The following is a 27393-nucleotide window of genomic DNA, read 5'->3' as shown; positions in this document are numbered from 1 at the left end:
CACTAAATGTCAAAAAATAAAGGCGTCGTGCTCTCTAGGGAAAGGTTTTCCACAGAGTCGAATGTTGTAACTGTTCCTTATTGTTATGTTATTGTGATGTTCTTTCATCAATAAATTGTGCCCAAGACTCTACTTCCTTCCACCCTTACAAGCAATTCAAGCAAACCAATTTAGAAGAGAACACGATGAAACTAATTGGCCAACAAAATCTGTTCTTGAAGGACCTGGGGCGCAATCAGGGGACACGCGTGGCCAGGCTGGGCGAGTGAATCTCCCGCCTTCGGGGAGCCCACCCCAGGGGGCGCTGGGCTCTCGCACAGCAGGGTGCCCTTCTTCCCCTTCAGGGTCGGCCTGCCGGGCGGAGCCGGCACGCGGGAGTCGGGGCCGTGGCAGCGGGGCAACTGGGCATGCTCGGAAGCCAGGCAGGTGGGGTCTCTCCAGGCAGCGTGTGCTTTACAGCAGCGCCTGCAGCCCTGGAGGAGGAGCGGAGCTACGGTAGGAGGAGCGGCCGGCTGTAGCCACGACCGCCACCACCAGGCAAAGGAAGAGTTCTTGAGGAGGGAAGGACTCTCCACCCCTTGGAGCACCGCAAGTCAGCTTGTGGAAAAAGAGAATACAAGATAAGAGAGAGAGGAAAGAAGAAGGGGGGAAAGTGAAGGGGGTACAGAGGGAAAAGAACGTGCAGTGAAAGCTAGTGCGTGCAGGGGGCCGGGGCCGGACCCGGGGGCGGCGAAGCGGAGCTGGAGCACGGGCTCTGGGGCAGGTGCCGATGCCACTGCCTGGAGGCGGCATGTGACGCGCGGGCGGAGTGCTCTCGGACCTCGGAGCGCACAAAGCGGTGCAAGTGGGTGCCACTCCGAATCCCCACGCTCCTCATTATTTCTCCCCGGCGGTGACAGCGCTTCTGGAAAGACAGCGCGATGAACCGAAGGACTGCCCGGGGCATGGGCGCGCGGTCCTAAGACACTCGCTTCCTGAACACCAGGCGGGAGGCGACCAGCGAAAGGTGGACCGGGAGACCACCGTGCACCTGAGAGGCGCGGACCACCGGCGTGAGACAGCACCTGGGGCGCAGTGGCCAGGTAAGGAAGGCTCCCGCCAACCCGGCGCTGAGCAAAGCGGGTGGCGGCAGCGGCTGACCTGGTTTCTTGCCTTATTGCGTTGCAAAAGGAGGAAAAAGTTTTCTGCGCTGGTAGGATATGCCCTTGCTTTGGGGAGTTTAAAGAGCTGAGGAAGGAGGGGAGACTTGGTCTGTTGGTCAGGGGTGGGGATGGGGGAGGTCTGCATCTGGACCGCGATCTGATGTGAAGTTGGAGTTCTGGGACCAAGGGTGGGGAATGCCAGGGTGACACCGTGTGCGGGTGAAAGCGGCGGGAATAATACGAACCCCGGCGGGGAGAGAACCTCTCATGCCCCACCCAGCTCTCCGCTTGCATTCACTCTCCCCCAGTGTGGGAATGGAGGCACGAAGTGACCAGACCAGAGGCGGTTCTCCGCCGGGCGTGTGTGTGCCTGCATTTGATTTTCTAACGCTTTTAGGAAAGCTAAAGCAGACACTCGCTGGGCCGCCAGTTCGGATTGCATTTCAGGGGCGAAGTGGCAAATATAGTTTAGTTTAGTGTAACACCTGGGCAAAGGTCCGTAGAGCGGGTGCGCGTCCTTACGGACCCAGGGAGAGTACGCTCCCCGGGTGGCAGACGCTGAATTGCACCGGATCTCCTCTCTGGAATCCTCCCGTAGCACAGCCTCCTTACAGCTGGGTTAATTTCTGTGCGATGTTAAGCGCTAGAGGCTGGGGAAGGGTTGACTCCAGCAGCAGAATTCACTTGTCTACTTCGCGCCTGTGCCTGTTGGAATTGTGATCCTTTTAAAACGGCCACTGCGTGTGCGCCACTGTCCTAGCACGCAGTTTGGAAGTGGTAGAGGAAGCAGGGGGTTGCGAATTGCATCCATATGGACAGATTTCAAAATGCAAACATTGATTTGTCTGCAAGTGCTCTTTGAACCTGTCCGATGGCTCTAAGGATATATGCTTTCTTCCCGCTGCCCACGCTTGCAGTGTGAAGTGACGACTCTCCTTAGAAGGTAAATGTATTTATCCGAGCGTTTATGTTGTTAACGACACTGATTATTTCACTGTGTGCTTTGCACAGACATTTCATTTCTCTCTTGCCCTCTGAATGCCAGCACAACAGATAGCCTACTCCTCCATTTGAGGTCTTTCCGGGTTATGACGTGAAAAATAATCTTTGTAAAAAGTGTATTTGTTGGTTTTGTAGTCCCAGATAATCTTATGTTATAAGACCATTATGATGCATGAAACATCGATCACCATTTCCTGTATTTAAAACAATGCCCGGTAGGTATCTACTTAAGAGACCCTGCATAAGAACACACACTTCAGAAAGGGGAGAGCTGCCCCTAGAACAAATCCACACATTTAGACCAGATTTGTGGTAGTAGCCTAATAATTAAAAAAAAACAAAAAAAAACCCAAAGCCAAAAAACACCCGAGGTCTTTCTGTTCCAAATGTGGTGGGATGGATATGGCATTGGGTGCACCCTCTTGTTATGGGAGCTGGTATTGCGGAGCATACTTGAAACATGCTTGCTTCTCCAAGTGTGCATTCAACATGCCACAGACATGTAGTTTAGATCATACACTCCTATCACTGAATAACCTGTCTTTAGATTTTGTTTACATAGTTTGTCACAATTAATTTAATATGTGATTAGCTACTGTTGAGCTAGAAAGCACATTAATTTTGAAACGGGTTTCCATATGGACATATAACTTGAGCTTAAATTACCCGTTTAAAGTTAATTACATTGCAGGTCTGATTTAGATTGTCTCTGTAGGGTGGGGGGGTGCTATAATATTGGATTTAATATGAAAATAGCAGTAGTGAAATACTGGTTTTTAAAATGACAATATTTATTCCAATGTACTTATGTTTTTAAAAGAATAGGAAATTAAAAGTAGATTTTGAAAAGGATCTTTAACACTGTATATCTTTTGCATGGGAAGTTGTGAGAAAAGTGTAATTTGGGAAAAAGGTTAGCATGTTTATGGAATTAGTTAAGATTTAGAGAACGATTGAGAATGTTATAATAACGAGTAGTTCATTAAACCTACCTTTAAACTTATTTAGGAAACTTTTCTTTGTAGTTTAGAGAAATGTATGAATATATATTACCTTATTTTCCTTTCAGGGACAATATAACTTCAAAAATATTACTTATTCCTGAAGATTATTTAGGCATACTTAAAAGTTCTTTAGGGTGCATCCTTTCATTTTCTCTTCCTTATAAAGACAACTGATTTGTTTCCTTACAAAAGAAATTTTGCTTGTTATTTTAAGATACAGTGTCAAAGCATGGACTTCTTTTAATGCTATTTTAGCTTTTAATTGCAGGCAACCTGTTGAGCATGAGCCCGGAGGAGTGGGGGAATATGAAATTTGCAGAACTAGAATTTCTTGAATCCATATCAGGAAACTGATTAGACAGAAAATTAAACCATATGATCAAAAGCAAAGCTGCCTTGTATATTTGAAAATTATAAAGAAATAACTTTGTTCAGGTTTTTAAGCTAAAATTTCCTCTATCATTTCCAGAGCCAATGTAGTATTCTTGCTGAATAAAGTTGTTTCACATTTGCAAAATCAGTTGCTTACCCCTAAATGGCCTGGACACTGTCAGTGCAACTATTAGAAAACGGGTCTTCTTCGCAGTGCAGGGAAGTTCTGTTGAGAACAGCTGTGGTGTAGTGGCACTTCAGTTATGAGATGAATGAACTGTGAATCATGTGAAGCCTGAGCCTCTGATCGGTATGCAGAGAGATGCATCTGTCCTTCACTTATGGGAGCTAATTTTGTATCATAATGTATTATGACTAACAGCATTATCTTCACATTGTGGTTCTGAAGTATCAGTGAGTGACTGAAAATGTTTTATTTTATACAATAGGTTGGTAGTTTAAAACACATTTTTCTTACAGAATAACATCAAGCCATATTTGGCACCCCCAAAAAAACACAAAACCCTCCACCATGGTGATTTTTGAAAATTAATCAGGATAATAAAATGTGTCTCATGCTTAATCCTTGACTGGAGTGCTTTCCCAGGTGTGATGACAGTGAAATGTTCCACAAGATTTTTCACCTCTCAATTTCGTTGAGTCCAGTGGAATCCCTATCTTGGTTATTAATAGTTTTAACAGAACCTTGGGATAGAATTTCAACTTTAATAGAAAGTTTTAATTGAGAGGGAAAATGTGGAGAAATCATCTAATGAACCTGATAGGAAACAAAGCTAGTCAAATAGGAAGTTAACTGCAAGTTCTCCAGTCTGACAGGTTCCATCTTCTCCACTGAGGAAGTGATCCTTGATCCAGTCAAATTCAAAGTAGACCTTTGAATCCTAAATCAGTAGTCACTTCTTGCTCCATGGGCACTCCATAGAAAGGCTGTGCAGGTGCAAAAGGCACCCCCTTTCACTTATAAACCCAGTATTCTGGAGGACCCTTTTAGGCTTCCCTATTCCCTAAAAGTTGCATATCTTGGGAAGTACACATCTGCATTGGCATTGTCTTCAAACAAACAAAAATAGTTTTGTTGCAGTGAAACTATGGAAAATATTGGACCAAAGCGGGCCTTGTATGAAAACTGTGTTCCATCTCTGGAACATTTCTTTACCAGAAATGGGATAGTGCAGAGTAGTTTTGAGGGTTGAAAGCTATGATGCATGTACACATCTGATCAGTCTCTTTAGCACTACAAAACACAGGGCACAATTTGGATGCACACCCACCTTGATATTCCTTGGCTTGGAGCCTGGAGAGCCAGTGTGTAAATGTCCCTCTGGCTCAGTAGTTGGCTGCTGTGTGCTCCTTTTTTGTCCAGAAGTTTTGGAGGCTCGCAGGTGCCTGCCTCTGACAGGCTCTCCCCTTTAGGCTGGCAATTTTGTTCTCCCCCTGTTGGAACTTCCTGCTCATGCACCCCCAAAGGCCAGTTTCTCTGACTGGCATATGCCTGTTTTGACTTCTCTGTGGCTTACCACATTGACAGGACCCAGGATCCCCAGGCCATGATAGCAAGTCAGCAGCAGGAGTATTTGAGCCACCGCTATCTTCTCACCCGTTGTGCCAGCTCAGGCTGAAGTCACCCAAAATGTCCACCCTTAGAGGAGAAATAATCCTGGAAAAAATAACTGACTGTGACTAGACAAACAGTAGCTGACAGATGCACTATGGCTCTGAGCTCTTGCCTTCCGCAGCCCTGCTCTGGTGAGACCTTTCTGATTTGTCAACCAGGCAGACCATGGATGAGTTTACCTGCACTAAGCCTAGTGAGCTCTAGTAACCCCTGTGCCCAGCTAGCCTGTTTCTGCAGCTCTTGTCATCATTGCCCTTTCATTGGTCTGCACTTCTCTCCTGTTCTCAGTTTGCATTTGTAGGACTGCAATCTTGCCTGGAAAGCTGGAAAGCTTTTTTTTTTTTTCCTACTTTTTAGGGACAAATCTGCAGCATATGGAAGTTCCCATGCTAGGGGTCGAATCAGAGCTGCAGCTGCCAGCCTATGCTACAGCCACAGCACTGTGGGATCAGCGCTACATCTGCACCCTACACCACAGCTCACAGCAATGATGAATCCTTAACCCCCTGAGCAAGGCCGGGGATGGAACCCACATCCTCATGGATACTAGTTGGGTTTGTAACCCCCTGAGCCACAATGAGAACTCCTTGCCTGGAAAGACTTTAGTGTGACCTTGACAGTTAGTCTCACCCTTTCCAAGAATTTCTGTCCAGAAGCAGGAGTCCATCCCTTCTCTTGCCAGTCTCTACTGCAGCCCTGGGCCTGGGGCACAGCCACCCTTTTGCCAGTGTGTCCCTTCTGCCTGGAGACTTGTGCTGCCAAGTTCAACTTGACAAATCTTGTGTGTCATTGTTGGCAGGATCAAATCTCCATTCTCCACACTCCTCCTGGCCACTGTAATTTGAGTTGTTGACTCTCCACTACAGAATTAATCCTTCATTAGGTCATTTGTTCTAGCCTAGCCCCAGCTTATTTCCTGTCCCCTGTGTTCTCTTGAAATCCGGCGCACCAGCTGAGCCAGAACATATGCCACCTTCACTCACCTCTGTTGCAGGAAGTAGTGCTCCTCTAGACATCCTGGGTCAGGCAGGATGTCCTCCAAAGACTGCTGTTTGGATCAAATTCAGGTGAGGTTAAACCAAAGTAAAATATTATCAGCTGGTTTCAGAAAAGAGGGGGCTACCAGGTGTCTATCACAAAGTCTGTGTATTTATGTCAGATGCTTTGACGCTCTTCCACTGCAGCCTTCTAATTGGTCACAGGTAGCTACGGCCATGGCATTAGATTCACAGAAATATATCCTGCCAATAAGCTCTGGGAAAAGGGATCTGCTAACAGCCTCTGTTAGTATATTTTAACTTATCACTTTGGTGTAGATTACCTCATTAGAATTGCCCATGGGACCCAGGCTGGAGGGAAACCTAGTTACTGCTTAACTGGGCACCACTGCTTGCCCAGGGTCATTTGAAGTTTCATCCAGTGGATCCTAATCCTGTGGTATTTCATAGACTCTAAGTATCCATATGTTTCAAGTATTGTTGTGATATCTATATCTGTGTATGTATCTGTATATCTATCTCTATTTATCTCTATAAATCTAACTATGTATCTTTCTGTATCTGTGTCTAGCTATTTCTGTGCCTATATGTCTATCGATGTGTGGTCATTTAAAAGGATTATTGAACACAGTGATTTCTTGGTGATGTTCAATTTTTTCTTAGTTCAGAATAGTCTAAAATCCCAGTGTCTCAAGTGGCGATCTCTCAAATTAATTGTATTGGAAAGAAGTTATCCTACATGAAATGAATTCAGAGGACCTCCTGTCCTCCTTGCCTTTGATTTCTCATATGCATCATAACATGTGCCACATGCATTATCACCTGGGGAGGGAACCATGCAGAAAAACTGGCATTGTCACAGTGTTCCTTTGTGTGGAGTCCTTTCTTCCATACTTACCCCCCAAACCCTTCTCATCACACAAGAACCAGCCAATCTTTTTCAGCTTTCCTTGAGTGCAGCTATCACTCTGCTTTCCCTGTGAAAAAAAATTGTTAACCCCCTTCATTCATTTGATTATAAGAAACTGAAAACTTACCTAAGCAACTATAAGCTTCATGTCCCCCCTCTGACTTCTGGTTGTTCTTAACTACCTTTAATATTAAATTTGACAATCAATGGTAACCCAAGTAGGGTTTATGATTCTCTCCAAGAAGTTAACTTCATGAGAGTGTTTAATAAGTGAATTTTAATAAATGATTGAGTGGAGTGCGTCTATCAGTCATCTGTCTACTATCAATCTGTCCATCTCTGTTTTTCACTTGTACACAGGAGTGTGTACCTCTGTGGTAATGCTCCCTGTCTGTGTTACCTCATGTGATGGGCACAGCAGACAGTCTTTTTTTGGATACTCAGAAGGGTAAGTCCAGGGCTCTGCCTTCTAGGAGCGTATGATCAGAATGGGGTAAGAGCATCTCAAGTATTCTCAGGGCTAGTAGGTGACGTTAGACATTGTATTCATTTCCCAGGGCTGAAAACAACAGAAATGTACCGCCTCATAATTCTAGAGCCAGAAGTCTGAAGTCATGGTGTTGGCAGGCCCACACTCCCTCCAAGGCCCCAGGGGAGAGCCCTTACTTGGCCCTGCAGCTTCTGGTAGCTGTCTGCACGTCCCCACCTGTGACTGCCTCTAGACTATGCCTGGAGTCAGCTTGCCCCTCTTTTTCAGTCTGTGTGTCTCCTCTTCTGGGTCAGCTTGGAGTCAGCTTGCCCCTCTCTTTCAGTCTATGTGTCTCCTCCTCTGGATGTCCATCTAATAAGGACACATGAGGGCATTCAGGGCTCACCCAGAAAATCCAGGATAAGCTCCTTCTCTCAGGAGCCTGAGTTTTCTCACACCTTTTCCCATATAAGGTCATATTCGCAGGTTTGGGGGATTAGGACACGGACACTTTTTTGCTTGGAGAGGGGGAATCCTTTGACCCAAAGCAGAAGTCATGAGTGAACAGCATTCTGCTTTGTGACTCCCCATTGTTTATGGTCAAACTGTGTGGTTTGATTTGAGAAATGACCACTCACAATGCGCCTCATTCCATTTTCAAAGCAGTGAGAGGCAGATCCTCCTTGCCCTGAGCCAGAAATCCGATTCCTCCTCACTGTGCATGTTGGCTTCCTCCTCATTCTGAGAATGATGATGAGACTATTTCTGATCTTTCTTCCATAAGAAAATCTTTAAAGTTCAGCAGTTTAAAGTTGACATTCTAACAAAAGATTGTGCTCCTTCTAAATTTTCATCCTTAACCCTTTTCATTTATACTCAGTGAATAGCATCCACTAGCCTCTCATTTTACCAATCTCTGGCTCTAATCCTTTGATCTCTGCATTCCATCCTCAATAAGGTCACAGAAAAATACACCTGTCCCCTCTTAATCACAGAGAAGCTGTTCCTTGGGCATCCCCTTTAACCTCTTAGCAAAAACTTCCTCCCACCCCTTTTTTCCTTTTTTGGCTCCTGTGGCACATGGAGTTCCTGGGCCAGGAGTCAGATCCAATCCAAAGTTGTGAACTCCTGCGGCAATGCCAGATCCTTTAATTCACTGTGCCAGGCCAGGGATCACACCTGCTTCCTGGAGATGGAGAGACACGTTGATCCTGATGTGCCACAGCAGGAACTCCCCTTAACCTTCCTTAATTGTGAAAGTGATGTATGTCCCTGGCTCTCCTTTCCTCTGGCTCTTCCTCCTCCTCCCAGCTTCCACAACCCACCAGAGGGCTCTCCAAGACTTTCTCTTTGGTTGACAGCCATGCCTTTCTTGCTCCCTTTTCCTTTTGTGGCTTCATTTATTTTCATGATTTCCAGTATTCCTCTGAGTGGGTCACCCATCTCATCATCTCCAAGCCTGGTGTGGCTTCTGGAAGGGGTGTTTTCATGAGCTTGCTAGACAGCACCACCTTCACCTGTTTCCTCCTCTCCCTCTTCCCTGAGGCCTCCTCTTCCCATTGTGGAGCTGACCCATTCTGTGGCTCAAAATTTCCAAGTAATCTGATTTACCCTCTTCTGTAACTTCCCACATTTAGTCAGACACCAAATTGTAATAATTTAGCCATGTGATAACTGAAGCTCTCAACTTCTTTCCTACTACCAGCACCTTAATTCATGGCTTTTCCGACTTTAATGTACAGTCAGATCACATGGGAATTGTGTTAAAAGGCAGACTCTGATTCAGGAGGACTGGAGAGAGGCCTAAGAATCTGCATTTCTAACAGCCCCAGATAGTGCAGATACCTTGATAGGCAGTCAGACTTTTATACCTTCTCTTAGAGCCTCTGGACTTCACAGATGATTCATTGACTATACTCCCTTCTTCCAATCCACTTTATAGATTACTTTTATTGAAGGCCAAGTCTGATGTATTTCCTCTTCTGACATCCCCTTCTATCACCGATTGAATAACAATGGAATCCCTTACATCAGCATTTGGCTAGCATTCCATAGGTTCCATGGTTTGGATTTACATTCAATTCAGTCTTGATTCTCAAGGTCACTTTTAACCTTACCCTCAGCACTTGCTGTTCCCTTTACCCTCTGCACTTTTCATGACTTTTCATATGTTCCTAAGCTGTTTGGAATGCCCTTTCTTCAATATCCTCACAGGTCCAAATTTTAGCAGTTTCTCAAAGTGCTTAAAATGACACTTCTCACTATGAATTCATCTTTTAGCACTTTATCAGATTCTCAGTTTTAGCACTGATCACATTTTATCTTGTTTACATGTCTGTATATAAATTATTTCAAATATTAGAGTGTGAAATGCTTGAAGGATGATGCCATGCTTCATTTGTCTTTGGTTACCCTAAAGTACTTACTATAGAGTCATTTCTACAAATGTTGAATATATACATTGACATATAAAATATGTAAATATGGTGTTTTGCTGTTTTTCTCCTTTTAAATAATACAGATTACACAAAATTCAATCATTAAAGAAATATAACATATCAGAAGCAAAAGTCCATCATGACTCAATGGCCCAAAGATAACTGTGGTCAACAATTTGATGCATAGTCCTCTAACATTTTTCTGTACACATCCTAACATTAACGTTATACAAAACTGGAACAAGAACAGACTTCTGTGACCTGACTTTAAGTGTAAATCTACCTCTCTAGTTTTAAAATCTGCAGTGTGTTCTAAAAGTTTGACTGATGTTACTGCATAAAAATCAATCCACTCAAAGTGGCCCAGCAGTATAGAAATATGTTTGCTTTGAATTTCTGATTAGTTAAGCATGTCTGTATTCAGCACTTTCTCTGCCTCTAGATAGTACTAGACACTTTGGATTTGTAAGAGTAACACACAAATACTGGCCCAGAAGACACAAGCTAGTCTTGTGCCTTTGGGCTAATGTTGGCTGCTGTACTAGATAAGCATCGTGGTCATGCACTTTTTTTTTTTTTTTTTAGAAACTTAGCCTATGTATTTATTTATTTATTTATTTATTTTTGTCTTTTTTTGCTATTTCTTGGGCCGCTCCCCTGGCATATGGAGGTTCCCAGGCTAGGGGTCTAATCAGAGCTGTAGCCGCTGGCCTATGCCAAAGCCACAGCAATGGGGGATCCGAGCCGTGTCTGCAACCTACACCACAGCTCACAGCAACCCACTGAACGATCACAGCTGGATCGTTAACCCACTGAGCAAGGGCAGGGACCGAACCCGCAACCTCATGGTTCCTAGCCGGATTCGTTAACCACTGCGCCACGACAGGAACTCTGCACTTTTTTTTTAACTGAAGTATAGTTGATTTACAGTGTCATCTTAGTTTTAGGTATACAGCACAATGATTCAGTTATACACACACACACACACACACATATATTTATTCTTTTTCAGATTATTTTCCTTTATAGGTTATTACAAAATACTGAGAATAGTTCCCTGTGCTATGCTATGTCCTTGTTGGTGATTTACTTTGTAGATACTAGTGTGTATATGTTAATCCCAAGCCTCTAACTTATGCTCCCCCCATCCTCTTTGGTAACCATAAGTTTGTTTTCTATGCCTGTGGGTCTATTTCTGTTTCGTATATAAATTCATTTGTATTATTTTTTTTAGGTTCTCCCTATAAGTGATATCATATGATATTTGTCTTTCTCTGTCTGATTTTCTTCACCACTTAGTATGATTATCTCTGGCATTAATGGTGCTGCAATTGGCATTATTTCATTCTTTCTGTGCCTGAGTAGTATTTCATTGTATGTATTTACCACATATTCTTTATCCATTCCTCTCTCAGTGCCTTTTAGGTTGCTTCTATGTCTTGGCTATTGTAAATAGGTCACACATTTTTGATGCCAGATTAAAATTTCCATGTTTGATGACATGCGCTCTCAGATGATGAAATTTTATGTTGAAATTTAAACATAAATTTAGACCTATAATGAGCAGATGACTCATTTCAAATTCTGAATATGGACATTTTTTTCTGTTCACCTAACACACATACATGTATATTCATTTTTGTTTCATGAATGAACGTAAATTTAGAATTAAAAACATGGAAAATCTTAATAATGATGAGTGTTTGTTATCACTACCCTATTTATCATTTCAAAAAATCAGTTGGTGGTAGAATTCTGAAAGATCATGTCTCTGGATAGTAGGAAGGCAGGTGCACATTCAGGGAATCTAACAATCTCGGCAAAGCTGGTTGTGTCTTGTAAAGAAATACTTAAAAGTAGGGTGCAAACAATAAGTGGAGAAAACTTTGAAGCTGTTTGAGATTTCTGCAGTCTGAGTTAGTGAAATTATATATAAATCGTGTAATAATAAATATATATATAAATTATGTATTATTGTGGCATCCAAGGCCACAAAATTCATAAGCCTGGATCTTTTGACTCTGTCTGTTTTTCTCTCTCCTTTCATGCTAGATCTCTTCCTAGGAGTCAGCTCAACTCTTTCTCACTTGACATCCTCTCTTTTGGTGATTTCAGCTGCACTCCAGGCTTTGCATGCCGGTATATAGTTCTCTGGACTGTAGGTCTTTCTTGGAGGGATTTCCTTGGTAGGATTTTCATGCTGGCACTCTGTTAGACAGTCCCACAAAGAATATCAGTCAGACACCTCTAACATACCATTTGCACCTTGCCTTTCTTCCTATTTTTCCTGTATTAATTGTTTGCATCACAGTCATCCTGGGAACTCAGACTTGAACCGTGTTGAATGTGTATTTCCTTTCTACCCTTGCTCCTCATGTGCAGTCTCTAAATCTGAGTGGATGTTCCTGAACTGTCTCATCAGGTCTTTCCATCCTATCCCTACTCCCACCTCCCTGAGACAGGCCTGTCCACCTTCCCCTTGCACAGTCCCCATGGCCACTAACTTGTCTCCTTGCTTTCAGTTTGCTTTTAACCGAGTCTACAACGAAGCCAAAGTCATTTACACTTTCCCTCTCCATAACTTTCAGTTCCACCTTCCTTTCCCCAGTCTGCAGTAGCCACATCAGCCTGCTCAAGGGTCCTTGGATGTGCCTCTGTTCTCCTGCCTCCAGGTTTCTGCAGAGACCCTGCACACTTCCTGAAAATGTGCTAGCCTGGCTTGGGCTATAGCAGTCCTGCAAACAAGAGGAGGCCAGCCTGCCTGCCTGCCTGCCTGCCTCCTCCAAGGCAGTTCATTTTTTTATTCTCTGTGCCCCTCTAGTGTATTATTCTCATGGATGTGATAACATTTGCTATACTTGTTTACACTAGAATAAATTATGCAAATATCAAAGTTGTCCTTTGGATTTTGAGCTTCTCGTCAGGAGCCACCCATTATTTATTTCTCTATACACATTGTAAAATGTGGATGAGCAGCCCACTAAATTGAATGATGCCTTAGATCTCTGGAAGGGCAGAGATTTTTGCACTGTGTTTTATTCACCGATACACTCCAAGGGCCTAGAGCAGTCTTGACCATGGTACTCTCATTAAGCATTTGTTGTTGAGTTTCCTTTTGGGGGGAAAAGAAATCTGAGGTTTAGCAGTTTTCAGTGTATTTTGATAATGGTAAAATAGTCAACATGTTAATAAACAGTAAATAGTTCTTGATGAATATGATACAGAACATAACAGAATTCTCCCAAGTCAGACTCAGGGTTTCACTTGCTGAAAGAATTGTCTGTGTAGATACATGGCTGCACTGGTGACCCTAACGTTGTGAGAGGCATGATTCTCTCAGATAACATCCAACAAATTAGGGCTCCCCTTAGCAACTAGTTCTAGTGGCCAGGACTTTTGAAGGAGTCATTTTTGTCTGCTTTCCAGCTGCCAGCTCTCCTGAGGATTTTTCGTATTCACTGGAAAGATTTCCATCACAAGGATAGAGGGTGATGTTTCTGCCATCATGGCCCAGGGTCACTGGGTCAAAATCACCCAGAGTAGTTGTTAAACATGTATTCCAGGGGATTGAAACCAGACCAGCTGAATTAGACCTGTGTGTGTGTGTGTGTGTGTGTGTGTGTGTGTTGGCGGGGGCAGCATCTGTCAATCTGCATTTTAAATAAATACCTTGAATGACACTTCTGCCTGCTGAATTTGGAAATGCACTAATTGGAGAGAGACAGAATATTTTGATGGAGAGAAAAATTGAGAAATGAGATAAACACTTTCTATTTTTTTAAAAAGCAGATTAATAGCCTAGATTGGCAAGGGGTACATTATTTTAGGCTGTTCCCTCTGGTAAGATGAGTCATTCAGTTTAGGGTGTTTCTCAGACTTTGAGGAAGGGTGGAGTACTCTTTTCCCCTGGAATTAAAACACAATTGAGGAAGGATGGAGATCTCAGGTGTAGAATTAAGGTGGAACTATTTCTATCAAGTGCACCCTTCTGTATTTAAAAATATAGTTTTTAAAAAATAGGGCTAAAAGTGTTGACAAGGTGGCATAAAAACAGAAATTACCTTCTCAAGTACAGGCATTTCTCAACATTTTTCTTTGTTTCTTGTGTTATATCATGGAAGTGTATCATAAGCAGACCACATTTTTGCATGTGTGTAATGCTGTATTTAGGAGTTCCCTTTCTGAGCAAGTATATCACATGTATTATTGATAAAAACAACAAGATGTCAAGAAAGAAATGACAAAGTAGTCAACAATATTGCATATGTGGATAGTAGTTTAATTATGAAGAAGTTTCTTAGAAATAGACGTAGATTAAGTCTGCTCATTTATTAAAGGTCATTCTATAATCTTCTAGACATGAGTACATTTTTAAAACCATATGCAATACAATTAGTACTTTTATTCAGTATTATATTCAAGAGAATTAAGCAAAATTATCAATCACTCTGTTCCTTAGAATTTTAAAAATTCCTCTGCTCAATTTCCAGTTTTTCTGTTGGCCATTCATTTCTTTGTTAAATGTATTAAGTTGCCAAATTGTTTCAGGCACTGTTTTAGGACCTAGAAATAAATAGATATAAGCATGCTGCTTTTATGGAACTTACTTCTTTGTGAATTCAAATCCATGAAACCTTGAATAGTATTCCCAGAGATTTCTAAACAGGCCTCTTCTTACTTAGTATCACCAGGAGAAGAAAGGGGAGTACAAGACTAGTGTAACCAATCGAATATGTGAACTTCTTCAGGTTTTACTGTCCTTTCGCCTCTCAAACATGGTGCTTGGATTAAATTTTTCTCAGAACAATATTGATGCTTTTCTAAAAAACTTAGACTGCCTATACTAATTTTTGCCACTAGATGGCAGACATCTGCATTTGTGTGTCCAATGAGTGAGTTGTTTTGAAAAATCACAATGAGGTTCAAAATGATTCACTCGATATGAAAAATATGTTGTTAGTCTTACATGAGTGAGACGTTGCGGTTGCTGTTCTGTTTCATGAATTCCGTCCTCTCAATGTCACCATTTTTAACTCCCTAGCATCTAGTTTTCAATGTCCTACCTGCTCTGTGTCTTTTCAAATGTAGGACAATCTGTTTTTGAAACCCTTTTTGAAAGTCATGTATATTGCTGAAGTTATTCTATAACAAAGATTCTTTAATGTACTTTTACCAGATTTCTTTTTATATGAAAAAGTTGAAGTAGTCTTCTCAAGCTGAGACATAGATAAATGCACTTAGTGGATCTAGAGAGTGAGTTACATTTTCAGGTGCAGCACGAGAATGCAATGTTTCATTTTCTTGTGATAGAAAAAGCAAAGATACCAGATACTCTCTGCCTGAGTATTTCACTTGATCTAGCATTGGTTACAGGTGTCCAAAGAAAATTAAATATGAACAGAAGTTCTATCTGGCAAGTCACGTGTATAAACCAAGATTAACATCAGTGTTACAGAACTGAAAGCAGGCCCATATTCTATGATGAAGAGGATCACCTATCCCCTTTTCAGCAAAATATAACTAACCATAGCATAAATCCCAGAATGTCTTTTAGAAGACTGAGGGCGCTGTATTATATTTTCCAAGTCCAAACCAGCCTAAGATATAGAAAAGTAGTGCCCGCGGACTTTTTACATTTCCGGAAAACCCATACCAATGCTGCCTTTGACTTCCTAAGCAGCTTGGGCAAGATTGTTTTAAGGCAGCCAGAAATGTGTGTTATACAGATTGTGACCAAGTCTCGACCCTAAATACGTGTTTATAATCTATAAAGATGGTCACTAGTAAAATAAAGTAATCTGAACCAAGTTATTCTTGGGATTCAAAGGGTGGAGAAGCCAGATACTTTTGGAGGGATACCAGGAACTTCTTGGTTTAAAGGATTTCACTTGAAGGAGTTCCCTTGTGGCACAGAAGGTTAAGGATCTGACATCATCACCACAGCAGCTCTGGTTGCTGTTGTGGCCCAGGTTTGATCCCTGGCCTAGGAACTTCCATATGCTGTGGACATGGCCAGAGGGGGAAAATAGTTTTCACTTGAGAGATTGAGATAGAACTTCTGTTCATATTTCATTTTCTTTGGTCACCTGTAACCAACGCTAGATCAAGTGTAATACTCAGGCAGAGAGTATCTAGTATCTTTGCTTTTTCTATCACAAGAAAATGAAACATTGCATTCTCGTGCTGCACCTGAAAATGTAACTCACTCTCTAGACCCACTAAGTGCGTTCATCTACGTCTCATATTTAAAGGACAAATGAGGTTTAAGTAGATGGAGTTGCAGAGCAGACTCCTTGGGCAAAACCTACCTCACAAATCAAAACTCCTTGCTGTTTTGGTCTTTACCATGAACACTCCATCCCAGAACCTTTGTGTTTACTGCTCTGTGTAAAACACTCTTTAGCCAGAAATCTATACAGCTTGCCTCTGCACTTACTTAAGATCTGTCCTCAAATTTCACCTTCTCAGGCCAGTGTTCTGTAATCACATCACCTGAAACAGCATGGCCCCCTTCCATCTCTCACCATCTCTGTAATCTGTTGTCTTTCTCTTCTGAGCATTTATCACCACCTGACATAATTTTGTTTTTTTGGGTTTTTTTACATAGTCTATTTACTACATTATGAGCTCTCTGAGACCAGGGAATTAATCTTCTATTTTGATTGCTAAATGACCAGTTCCTAGGACATTGGCTGGCCCAGAGTGGGCTCTATCAGACACTCAGACAGGAATAAATGAATGCTCAATGTCACTTTTATTTTTCTCATTGCAGGAAGGAAAACTGACAAACCTACCCCATATTGTCCTTTCAGTCAGGGCCTTTTCTTTTGAACAGTCATATTGAAATCATCACTAATAGGATCATCTACAATGAATTACAGGTTATATACATTAATGATTGTAGACTTGAAGAACAAAGAAATAAACTAGTACATTCAATCACATTTACTTGGGTGTGCTTAGCTTTATTTTTAATAGTGCAATTTTACCATATTTTTCCATTAGAATCAGATGAGAGTGAAGCAACTTATTTTTTTAAATTCTATTTTTAGAAGTGCCCTCTGATATAATTATGAACATATGAATTAAAAAGCAAGTAAAGAAATTCTTCTGGTTGTAAAGTAGAAGAGGAAGATGGGTTGGGATTTTCTGAATTTGTGATTCTGTGTCATTCTTTCAGAAATCTTTTGAATGCCTACAATGTGCTGCTGGGCAAAACGTGATATATAATCATGAGTGTGTTGGCCTAGGATGTTCTTGACATGCCATCATATACTTAATTCTCTGTTACTTTGCTAACATGATTTATAGTGGTTCAGTTATTCTGATTCTCTTTAAAATAAGTAAATGTGATACTTTATTCAGTTTTTTCACAACAAAATCTAGGTCTTGAAATATTGCTAAACTACCTGAAGGTGATGTTTCCTGTTTTTCCATCCATCACATCTTTATTAAACAGATGCTAATGCCAGGATACTGCTCCTTACTGGAGATAGAGTGATGAGGAAAGAAGATAGGGTCTTACCCTCAGAGTTTGCAGTTTGAGTGGATCAACAGAGATTTTCTTTGTGTTGAGAAGTAGCTTTAAAAAGTAGGATGATATAATAAACAACTGGTTTGAGGGATGCTGATTTGGGCATAATAATAAGGTCAACATCCATAATACCATAAATTTTGTTCTGATAATGGTTGGGTAGAAGGCACTCCCTGGAGATATGGTTTCTTTCTAACCCAAGCTTCACCACATCACACAGACACTCTCATATATAAACTGCTTTGACGGAGCACTGGACTTCAGTTGGGCCTGAATTTTTCCCATGTCACATCTTGAAACTATCTGTGTATGTGAAAACCTTTGACAGTGTGGGCTCTGAATCGAAGCAGAAAATAATACTTGTACAGGTGTGGCTTCAAAGCAGATGTTTAGAAAGTTAGGAAGGCATCTTACTAGGATTACATGAAGTGAATGGTCAAAGAGAATTTGGGATTGTCATGAGCTTCCCTTATGATCTCTAAAAGGTAATGAGGGGTGGGATCAAGATGGTGGAGGAATAAGATGTGGCACTCACCTTCTCCCACAAACACATCACAAAAACCCATCTACCTGTAGAACAGTTTGCACAGAACATCTACCAATGCTGACAGAAGAACTTAAACCTCCAAAAAGGAAAAGAAATCCTGCACATAAGTGGGTAGAACAAAAGGGCAAAAAAGAAAGAGAGAGAGAGGGAGAGAAAAGGAATTGGGACTAGACCAGCACTCCTTAAAGGGAGCTGTGAAAGAGGAAAGGAACCCACATCTTGGGAAGCCTCCTAACTGACTTGGAGATCAGATGAGATGGAGGGACCTCAAAGCCTCATAGAAAATTAGCAGCTGGACTGAGGAAGGCAAAGCAGACAGCCACATAGGCAACCGGTAGCACAGCCCCTGGACACCACAACTTGAGATGCTCAGGCAGGGTCTGGGTGCTGAGACTCAGGCTCCAAAGGTCATTTTTGGGGAGTAGACTAGGGTTTGTTGTGTGGATACAGCCTAAGGGGCTAGAGAGTGGTGCACCATGGGCTGGGGAGCAGAACACCACAACCAAGGGAACCTGGGAAGAGGTCTGGGCCCATAAAAGAGTCAAGGTGCTGTTGTGGGAAAGGGCAAGGGGAGGAGAGGCAGGCCACCATAGTAATATCTTCCTGTGCACATGTGGACTCTTGGAGGGCAGGGCACCTCTGGTGCAGGCTGTGGGTGATGGGCTGTCTCTTTCATGAGCTACGGGAGTTGGGGCACCTCTTGCCAGGACTCTGAGTGGCGAGGCTCCCCTTGGGCTAAGGGCAGCAGAGCACCTCCTGGATGGGGTAAAGCATGACGGGGTGCATTTTGCATGGTCTGCAGGAAGCAGAGGCAAACCACCAGAGTCATCTTAGATTCCAGAGGGTGGGCGTGGCCTACCACTGTTAGGGGTCCATGAACAAGTCACCACCCTGTGGCCCTGGTCACCTCAGAGTTCAGCACAGAGGAGGGAACTGCAACTGAGCACTGCCTGTTGTTGCTCTCACTTCCCTGAGAATGCACAACCCTGCTGCTGCCACTGCCAACTGCTCTGGGCATTGCCTATACCTGCCTAAGGGTCACTGCCACTTCCCTGAAACTACGAGCAGCCTGCACCTCCACCCTAGGTCCTTGTCACTGTCAAGGACCCAAAAACCAGATACTGGCTACTAGCCCTGCCCATTGCCTCCACCTCCCTGGAAGCATGCCCAGCACCCTATCAAGGGGATAATAGCCTGCATACAGGCTGAGGAGAGAGACAACAAGCATCCAAACTAAAAGCAGCCCTCACACCAAAAATAAATAGTAGGCCCACACAAAATACCCAGGAGCACTGTCACATATAAATAGCTCTCCAAGACTACAGTAGTTTTCACTAAACTCACAGAATAACAAAATATAGGCAAAATGAAGAAGCTCAGGAACCATTCCCAGCTAAAAGAACAGGAGAATTCCCCTGAAGGAGCAAACAATAAAAGAGACCTCTGCAGTCTAATAGACACTGAGTTCAAAAAGGAGATAGTGAAAATACTGAAGGAATTAAGAGCAGATATGAACAGAAATACAGATTACTTTAGAAAAGAACTAGAAAATATAAGGAGGAACCAAGAAAAGTTACAAAATTCATTTGCAGAGACACAAGCTGGGTTAAAGGTACTGAAGAACAGAATGAATAATGCAGAGGAATGAATTAGTGACTTGGAAAATAGAGTAATGGAAATCACCCAATCAGGACAGCAGACAGAAAACCAAAAGAAAAACATGAAAGCAATATAAGAGATCTATTAGATAATATAAAGCAGGCCAATCTATGCATAATGGGGATTCCAGAAGGAGAAGAAAAATAAAAGGAGATTGAAAATTTATTTGAAGAAGTTACGGCTGAAAAAATTCCAAATCTAAAGGAAACAGATAAAGAGAGGATTCTAAAGGCAGCAAGAGAAAAACAAAGAGTTAATTATAAGGGAACCCACCATAAGGCTAGCAGCAGATTTCTCTCCAGAAACACTGCAGGCCAGAAGAGGGTGGAAGATATATTCAAAGTTCTAAAAGGGAAAAATTCTCAGCCTAGAACACTCTACCCAGCAAGAATGTCATTTAAAATAGAAGGAGCAATAAAGAATTTCTCCAACAACAAAAACTAAAAGAGTACAACAATACTAAACCCATTCTAAAAGAAATACTAGAAGTGCTCATCTAAATAAAAAAGAAGCAAGAAGAAATAGGATGGAGGAAATAACATTGGGAAAGCAGTCACTTAAATAAGCCAGTATCCAGATCCAAAAGGGGAAAAAAGCTATTGTAAAGGCGATGATAAACACAAGGAGCGGCAAAAGGATAAACATGAAGATGTTAAAAAGCACTTCAAAATCATCAAATATGGGTGAGGAAAGTAAGAAAATCCAGACTCTTTTTTTTTCTAGAATATGACTGAGCCTATATGACTATCAGGCTTAAAGCAAGCAGATATAGGAAGGGTTAACATACCTGAGAAACAGGGCAGCCACAAATCAAAACCAAAAAGTACATTCACAACAACTAAAAAGGACACAAGCATAAATAAAAGGAAATCATCCAAACAAAAAAAGAAAGGAACAAAGGAGAAACATAGAATCAACTGGAAAACAAGGTTTAAAATGGCAATAAATACATATTTATCAATAATTACCTTCAATGTCAATGGACTGACTGTTCCAATCAAAAGACAATAGACATAGAGTTTAAGACTGGATAAAAAACAAGATCTTGCAATATGCTGCCTACAGGAGACTTGCCTTAAGGCAAAGGGCACATATAAATTGAAAGTGAGGGGATGGAAAAAGATATTTCATGAAAATGGAGAAGACAGGAAAGCAGGAGTTGCAATACCCATATCAGAAAAAATAGATTTTAAAACGAAGGCCTCAAAGAAAGTCAAAGAAGAACCTTATTTAATGATAAAAGGATCCATTCAAGAAGAAGATATTTTACTTGTCAATATACATGCCCCTAATATAGGATACTCAAACACATACAACAAATAATAATAGACATAAAAGGAGTAATCGATAGGAATACAGTAATAGAAGACTTTGACACTCCACTCACATCAATGGACAGATCCCCTATAAAGAAAATCAGTAAGCCAACAGAGATCCTAAATAACACAATAGAAAAGTTAGACTTCATTGACATTTCCAGGACATTACGTCCAAGAAAATCAGAATATACATTATTTTCATATGCACATGAAACATTCTCAAGGATTGACCACATACTAAGATACAAAACTAAACTCAAATTTATTTATTTATTTATTTATTTATTTATTTTTGTCTTTTGTCTTTTTTTTGTTGTTGTTGCTATTTCTTGGGCCACTCCCGCAGCATATGGAGGTTCCCAGGCTAGGGGTTGAATCAGAGCTGTAGCCACCGGCCTACGCCAGAGCCACAGCAACACAGGATCCGAGCCGCGTCTGCAACCTACACCACAGCTCATGGCAACGCCGGATCGTTAACCCACTGAGCAAGGGCAGGGACTGAACCCGCAACCTCATGGTTCCTAGTCGGATTCGTTAACCACTGAGCCACGACGGGAACTCCTAAACTCAAATTTAAATAGAAATTATTTCAAGTATATTCTCTGACCACAGTGACATGAAACTAGAAATCAATAACAAAAAAAATGAAAAAAAAAAACTTACTACACGGAGACTAAACAACATGCAACTAAAAAACCAGTAGGTCAACAAGGATAACAAAAGGGAAATTTTAAAATACCTCAAGACAAATGGTAATGAAGATACAACCATTCACAATTCTGGGATGCTGCAGAAGCAGTTCTTAGAGGGAAGTTCATACTGATACAGGCCTTCCTTGAAAAAGAAGAAAAATCTCAAATCAACAACTTACCCTACTACTAAAAGAATCAGAAAAATAAGAACAATCAAAACCTAAAGTCAGCAGAAAGTAGGAAATCATAAAGATCAGAAAAGAAATCCATAAAATAGAGGTTCAAAAAAACAGTAGAAAAAAGTCGGTAAAACCAAGAGCTGGTTCTTTGAAAGCGTAGACAAAATTGACAAACTTGTGGCCAGACTCACCAGGAAAAGGAGATAAAGAACTCAAAATAAGAAATGAAAAAGGAGAAAGCTCAGTGTATACTGCAGAAATACAAAAAAACATAAGAGGATACTATGAGCAATTGTATGCCAACAAATTTGACAGCCTAGAAGAACTGGGCAACTTTCTAGAGACTTATATAGCCTGCCAAATCTGAATCAAGAAGAAATAGATCAACTGAATAGACCAATCACTAGAAATGAAATTGAATATGTAATAAAAACACTCCCTACAAACAAAACTCCAGGACCAAATGGCTTCACAGGTGAATTCTACCAAACATAGAAAGAAGAACTTATACCCATCCTTCTTAAACTCTTCCAAAAGATTGAAGAAGGAACACTCCCAAAGACATTCTATGAAGCCACCATCACCCTAATAGCAAAATAGGACAAAGATACTACCAAAAAAGAAAATTATAGGCCAATATCTTTGATAAATATAGACACAAAAATTCTCAACAAAATTTTAGCCAAACGAATTCAACAATATATAAGAAGGATCATACATCATGACCAAGCAGGATTCATCTAAGTTCACAAGATGGTTCAACATGTGCAAATCAATCAACATCATACACCATATTAAAAAAAAGTAAAAAAAAAATGATCATCTCAATAGATGCAGAAAAAGCATTTGACAAAGTCCAACATCCTTTCCTGATAAAAACTCCTACCAAAATGTGTATAGAGGGAACATATCTCAACATAATAAAAGCCATTTATGACGAAACCACAGCCAATATAATACTCAATGGAGAAAAATTGAAAGCCTTCCTGCTAAAATCTGGAAAAGACAAGAATGCCTACTCTCACCACTTTTATTCAACATAGTATTGGAAATCCTAGCCACAGCAATCAGACAAACAAAACAAAAGGTATCCAAATTGGAAGAAAAGAGGTAAATTTATCACTCCATGCAGATGACATGATACTATATATAGAAAACCCTAAGGACTGCACACAAAAACTACTCCAACTGATCAATGAATTCAGCAATGTAGCAGGATAAAAAATTAACATTCAGAAATCAGTTGCATTTCTGTACCCTAACAATGAAATATTAGTAAAGGAATATAAAAATACAATGCCTTTTAAAATTGCACCTCCAAAAATTAAATACTTAGGAATAAACCTAAGGAGGTGACAGATTTATATGCTGAGAACTATACAATATTAATCAAGGAAATTAAAAAGGATTCAAAGAAATGAAAAGATATTCCATGCTCCTGGATTGGAAGACTTAATTGTTAAAATGGCCATATTACCCAAAGCGATCTACAGATTCAATGCAATCCCTGTCAAATTTCCCATGACATTTTTCACAAAACTAGAACAATCTAAAAATTTATATAAAACCATAAAAGACCCAGAATTGCCAAAGCAATCCTGAGAAACAGAAACCAAGCAGGAGGCATAACTCTCCCAGACTTCAGACAATATTACAAAGCTACACTAATCAAGACAGTGTGGTACTGGTACAAAAATAGACATACAGACCAATGAACCAGAATAAAGAATACAGAAATAAACGCAGATACCTATGGTCAATTAATCTTTCACAAAGGAGGCAAGAGTATAAAATGGGAAAAAGTTTCTTCAGCAAGTGGTGCTGGGAAAACTGGACAGCAGCATGTAAATCAATAAAACTGGAACACACCCTCAACTCACACACAAAAACTCACAGTGGCTTAAAGATAAGACAAGACACCATAAAATTCCTCAAAGAGAACATAGGCAAAACATTCACTGACATCAAATGTACAAATTTTTTATTAGGTCATTCTCCCAGCAATTGAAATAAAAACAAAAATTTACTAATGGGACCTAATCTAACTTACAAGCTTTTGCATAGAAAAGGAAACCATAAAAAAAAAGAGTGAACCCATGGAATGGGAGAAAATAGTTTCAAATGATCCAACTGATGAGGGCTTAAACTCCAAAGTGTACAAACAACTCGTACAACTCAATAGCAAAAAACCAGACAACCCAATAAAAAAATTGGCAGAAGACCTGAATAGACATTTCTCCAAAGAAGACATAAGGATGGCCAACAGGCACATGAAAAAATGTACAGCATCACTAATTGTTAGAGAATAATAATCAAAACTACAGTGAGGTACCACTTCACACCAGTCAGAATGGCTATCATTAGTAAGTTTACAAATAACAAATACTGGTGATGGTGTGGAGAAAAGGGAACCATCCTGCACTGTTACTGGGAATGTAAATTGGTACAAGCACTATAGAAAACAGTATGGAGCCATCTCAGAAAATTAAATGTAGAACAACCATATGATCCAGCAGCCTCACTCCTGAGCATCTAACCAGACAAAACTTTCATTGAAAAATATACATGCACCTGTATGTTCATTGCAGCACTATTCACAATAGCCAAGACGTGGAAACAATGTAAATGTCCATTAACAGCTGAATGGATTAAGATGTGGTCCATATACACAAGGGAATACTACTCAGCCACAAAAATAGCAAAGTAATGCCATTTGCTGCAACATGGATGGAACTACAGATTCTCCTATTGAGTGAAGTAAGTCAAAAAGAGAAAGACAGATATGATGTGATACCACTTATATGTGGAATCTAATATATGACATGAATGAATCTATCTGCAGAAAGGAAACAAACTCATGAAAATGGAGAACAGATTTGTGGTTGCCAAGGGGGAGGGGGACAGACTGGGGTGGACTGGGAATTTGGGGTTAGTAGAAGCAAATTATTGCATTTGGAGTGGATAAGCAGTGAGACCCCGTTGTACATAGCACAGGGAACTATATCCAATCACTTGTGATGGAACATGATGGAGGATAATGTAAGAAAAAGATTGTGTATATATGTATGACTGGGTCATTTTTCTGTACAGCAGAAATTGACATATTAATGTAAATCAACTGTAGTAAAATTTTTTTAAAAAATAAAAGGTAAGGAGATACTTGGGATTGGCATCAAAGAATTCACTGAATAGAAAATGGCTTGTTAAAATAAAAATCGGTGATCTAGAGATGAGAGCCTGTTTGATTTGAGGATATCTACTTTCCTTATCTAATAATTTAGAGAACCTTTCATTGTATGGTATTCGATGTCTGATATTAACCTTAAAAATTTCTTTATAAAATATGGCAATTTAGAAAGTCAGAAACCATTGTATTCTCTTAAGGATTTGTGCCCTCTAAGAATTCATTTTCACTCCATTTGGGGTGATAGCATCCTAGAGAATGCATCCTTTGAGCATTTACCAGGGTAATATTAAGGCAGAAGTGACTCCACCACCACCCCTTTGTTTCTACTGCCCCACAAGCTGTGCAGTGTTGACAAGATTCCTTCTCAGCTCCTTCCTCCATTGCCAGCTCTGTGTTGAAATCCTCTAGCCCTTCAGGACTGGTTCCTGACCACCTGCTTTCCCTAGAGAAGGATTTCTGTGAAAACGTCTATAGGGCAGTCCCTTAATACTTGGTTTCTGAGCAATAAAAAAAAGATCACTCCTTTTTTTCTGAGGCAAAATAAGATGATCCAAGCACAATTTCATTCATCTTCCTGCTTGTTACTGCTTTCTTCAGCCCCATGGGCTCAGAGAGTCCACAAAGCTGGCTATGTTCTGGCTGGCACATCTTCCTGTTTGCACCACTCAAGTGCAGTTGAGATAAAGGGCTGCCTGGACACATCCGCCCAGTTGTGTTTTTTAGTATGATTTATACAGTTAGGGTTAGGGTTACAAATGTTTGCTTGGGTGGTTTTAAATCATACAGATGATATCAGAATAATATAAACCCAAGAGGGAACTGTTTGTGGAAAAGAAACCAGGATTCTTGACAAAAAGAACTTGAATTTTAGGCTCTCCAAGGCCCTTGTTAGTGGAGCTTCCATGGTGCTTTATAAGCAGCTCCTCCCCCCATTACTCTTAGGAACAGGTGGTGTCTAGAGCTAAATGTGTTTGCGTCTGAATGTCGAGGCACAGGCATACCTCATCATTGCTATGCTCTTTGTTTCATCTAATCCTTTGCTTGCTTTCTATTCACAATTAATTTTGTATTGAACACACATGCTTTGATGACAGTTAAATACTTGTCTTTGACATGATGACAAGAATAATTCTGCAGTGAATCACACAAGTGGCCTACCTTTTTGAAAAGGTGTCAATCCCTTCTTCACTTTGCTTTCCATAAACCTGAGTGATTTGAATATTCATTTTAGTTGCATCTATCTAAGGCAAGTGTTTATAACAGTTTGATGTTATTTGGGACAAACTGTCTTCCATCCTGTCCCATTGGCTTGTGCTATGTGATATTACAGAAACCTCAGCTCTACTTGATGTTTGCTCCAAAGCCAGCAGAAAAACTGGAACAGAACAAAATATTTGATATCACATAACAGACATTTTGAGAAACTGGACTAACATAGAGTATGCTTAATTTCATATAGTTCCTTAAATTCAATCCAGCTGAGATTAAGGAGGATTAATTCAATGTACAGAGTAGAAATTGAATATGTATTTTATTTTGTGATTAGTTTCTTGGGAGCTCCTGTCCTTATGGAACAATGGCTCTTAGTGGAAATATAGCTAGGTTCTAGGAAACCAGTCTGAGCCTTTCTAGAGGATGATTTCCTGACAGTCATATAAATATTAATATTTTCAAAATACTGTGTGCTTATCCTGTGTTAGAACAGTGCTAAATATTTCCTTGGTAATATTTCATTTCATCCTTAAAACAGTGTGCAATATAGTTACTATCTCTGTTTAATAGATGGGTGTAGTTATCCACAGGTAGTTAAGTAAATGTCCAAATCAGATTTCAGACAAACGAGTGTTTGTGGTTCTGGTTAAAGATGTTTGTGATCTCCAGACTAAAAAATGAGTCTCAGAGACTGATCAGAGAAAAAGTTATCTTTTTATAGAAGATATTTTTTATATTGCTTTCTATGTGTCACAATAATAGCTCATTAAATTAAAAAAATTAAGGCCAGAATAAAAATAGGAAAAGTTAGGAAATAAAAGTAACTGGAAGAAAAAATAAAGTTGGAAACAAGAGACCCAAATTTGGGAAGGGAAAAATTTAATATATCTGAAAATGTAATTCTTTAGCTGCATTGCTATGACATACCCATGATAATAAATTTTTATTAGCAGTGAAGCTAGAATAAGAAAGGCTAGTAACTGCTTAAGCAGCAGCTAGTGAGGAAAAAATTTTTTTGGAGTTAGACTTATAACCAGATTCCAATAATATGTCATTTTATTCCTCTAAGTAGATCATCCAGGGCTTTGAATAT

The 27393-nt window shown here is 40.5% G+C and overlaps 1 protein-coding gene across 2 annotated transcripts in view; it reads left to right on the top strand.

Moving 5' to 3' along the window:
- Positions 1-409: 409 nt before the first annotated feature.
- CHRM3 (cholinergic receptor muscarinic 3) overlaps positions 410-27393 on the top strand; it is a 543147-nt gene continuing 516163 nt past the window's right edge. For both annotated transcript variants that reach the window (XM_047762513.1, XM_047762514.1), the window contains exon 1: positions 410-1082. The gene's annotated coding sequence lies outside the window, so the exon portion shown is untranslated. The remainder of the gene's footprint in view (positions 1083-27393) is intronic.

Source organism: Phacochoerus africanus, chromosome 15 (assembly GCF_016906955.1).
Source record: "Phacochoerus africanus isolate WHEZ1 chromosome 15, ROS_Pafr_v1, whole genome shotgun sequence".
NCBI classification, from domain to species: domain Eukaryota; kingdom Metazoa; phylum Chordata; class Mammalia; order Artiodactyla; family Suidae; genus Phacochoerus; species Phacochoerus africanus.
This window is presented reverse-complemented; position numbering and strand designations above follow the sequence as displayed.